The sequence below is a fragment of the Schistocerca piceifrons genome, unplaced genomic scaffold (assembly GCF_021461385.2).
Source record: "Schistocerca piceifrons isolate TAMUIC-IGC-003096 unplaced genomic scaffold, iqSchPice1.1 HiC_scaffold_236, whole genome shotgun sequence".
Lineage (NCBI taxonomy): Eukaryota > Metazoa > Arthropoda > Insecta > Orthoptera > Acrididae > Schistocerca > Schistocerca piceifrons.
This window is the reverse complement of record NW_025728294.1, coordinates 15001-17500: the sequence shown is the minus strand read 5'-3', so window position 1 is coordinate 17500 and position 2500 is coordinate 15001. Positions and strand designations below refer to the sequence as shown.

The window sequence follows — 2500 nt, the reverse complement described above, 5'->3', positions numbered from 1 at the left end:
CCACGATACATGCCAGTTAAACACCGACGGGCGGTGAACCAACAGCGTGGGACACAAATCCAACTACGAGCTTTTTAACCGCAACAACTTTAATATACGCTATTGGAGCTGGAATTACCGCGGCTGCTGGCACCAGACTTGCCCTCCAATAGATACTCGTTAAAGGATTTAAAGTGTACTCATTCCGATTACGGGGCCTCGGATGAGTCCCGTATCGTTATTTTTCGTCACTACCTCCCCGTGCCGGGAGTGGGTAATTTGCGCGCCTGCTGCCTTCCTTGGATGTGGTAGCCGTTTCTCAGGCTCCCTCTCCGGAATCGAACCCTGATTCCCCGTTACCCGTTACAACCATGGTAGGCGCAGAACCTACCATCGACAGTTGATAAGGCAGACATTTGAAAGATGCGTCGCCGGTACGAGGACCGTGCGATCAGCCCAAAGTTATTCAGAGTCACCAAGGCAAACGGACCGGACGAGCCGACCGATTGGTTTTGATCTAATAAAAGCGTCCCTTCCATCTCTGGTCGGGACTCTGTTTGCATGTATTAGCTCTAGAATTACCACAGTTATCCAAGTAACGTGGGTACGATCTAAGGAACCATAACTGATTTAATGAGCCATTCGCGGTTTCACCTTAATGCGGCTTGTACTGAGACATGCATGGCTTAATCTTTGAGACAAGCATATGACTACTGGCAGGATCAACCAGGGAGCTGCGCCAACTAGAGCTGAGCAGCCGGCCGCCCGGGAGTGTGTCCCGGGGGCCCGCGCGAACACGCAAGCGTGCCGCTCAATCATTCTGCAAACAGGAGGAGGCTGAGCTCCCCTGCACAATACACCTCGAAACCCTCTCAGGTCCCGGCGGCGCGCAGCGCCGTCCCAAGTACTTGGTCGGGTTCGAGAGAGGCGCAATCGCCCGGAGTTAGGCGAGTAGACGCTTTCGGTGCGACCACCCGTGCTCCCAACTGAGCTTGCCGCTGCCGACAGAGGCCCGGGAGCGTGCTGTCGTGGCATTGCCGGCGGGAGACAACACGCGCCACCTACGGTGACCGGCAGCTCCAACGCCAGCGCCACAGAAGGACAAAAGCCCCACTTGGGTGCCGAAGCGAACTCTCCCAGCACAGCGCACGCGCCAACACATCCGCACAGCTGCGATACAAACCACCAGCGAGAACCGCTGGGGCGACCGAGCAGCAGACGGCGTCGCGGCGCCGAGCGCCGGGCGGCGGCGCATCCTCAACGCACACAGTCCTCAATCGGACCAGCACACTGAAGATGTCCACCGCGCTTCGCACCGGGCCCGCGAGGACCTACTTTGGCCGCACGGCGCCGCGCGCAGGGTGCGCCGGCGCGCAGCTGCGACGCCTGCCGCGTCCGTCGGCCGGCGCGCCTGCCACTGGCCGCCCCCACCAGCCGGCTGTAGCGCGTGCGCCCACGCACCGCGCGGCCAGCACGCCGGGAGGCGCCCCCTCACCGGCCGGGGACGGTCCCACCCAGCCACCACCGCGTATCGCTTCACACCCAGATGCCGTTCAGTTTCATCGGCATGGTGGGTATCGCTGGAACAACCGGTTAGTACCTCAACCTATCGTCGCCATCACCGATTCACCCCTAGCGAGAACAACCGCACCACAACGGGTTACCATTTCTTCATTTGCGTAACTTCACCAGAAAACGTAGGCGTCCATCGCCATTAGCAACTTCAACGATTATTGCATGCCTGTGTCAGGTGTCACGCCACACTACGTCTGCCCACATACACGCAACAAAATGTGCACGCCTAGACAATACGTGGAAGGTGGCCCCCGTACGTATGCGATGTCCATTGCTCGAACGACTGTCAACCGGCCTCTGTAGCATGTCGCAGATATGGAACGCGGTGCACCATGCTATCACGGTGTTTGAGGAGAGACGACTAGGTCCGAATACATCAACACACAGCTCATGCTGATCGCCATCCACGGCGTCCGTTCCTCCCACACGTCTCTATGGCGTACCACACTGCAATCCAGCTCTCATAGGGAGACGACACGTAGCTGCGTGCACAATATTTGCACTGTATGGTCCGCCGTTTTTGGGCGCAGTCGTTGTACGGTCACACATGTGCCACGATGTATCATTCAGTACATAAGGACGAATGTGCAGTACAGATTGTGGTTCACGCGTACGACATCAGCGGACAGTTGACACAGGCCGCACCACAACGTAGCCTGCGTACGTCGCATGCGAAGGGCATTGAACATGCAAACTTGTCACCAACCAGCTTGCGAAGGCAGGGGGCAAGGTGGGGACGTGGGGACGTGGGGAGGGGTGGGGGGGGGGGGGGGCGGCATGTACGTCCTGCTGCCATCCACATTACAGTGTACAGCAGGAGCATGTGGAAAGTCAGCAAGACTTGCAAGGTGTTTAACATGAAGCGATACACAGGGGAGCGGGCAGTGCGAGTAGCGAACTATATTGCGAGGGTTGCGGGTGGGCAACACTACACTAATTGAACGAG

General features: G+C 58.2%; 1 non-coding gene across 1 annotated transcript in view; it reads right to left on the bottom strand.

Annotated features, from left to right (window-relative positions):
- LOC124742910 overlaps positions 1-712 on the bottom strand; it is a 1909-nt gene extending 1197 nt beyond the window's left edge. Inside the window, exon 1 of the ribosomal RNA XR_007010277.1 lies at positions 1-712. This exon is cut by the window's left edge and continues 1197 nt beyond it. This is a non-coding gene — a ribosomal RNA (small subunit ribosomal RNA).
- Between the last annotated feature and the right edge of the window lie 1788 nt (positions 713-2500).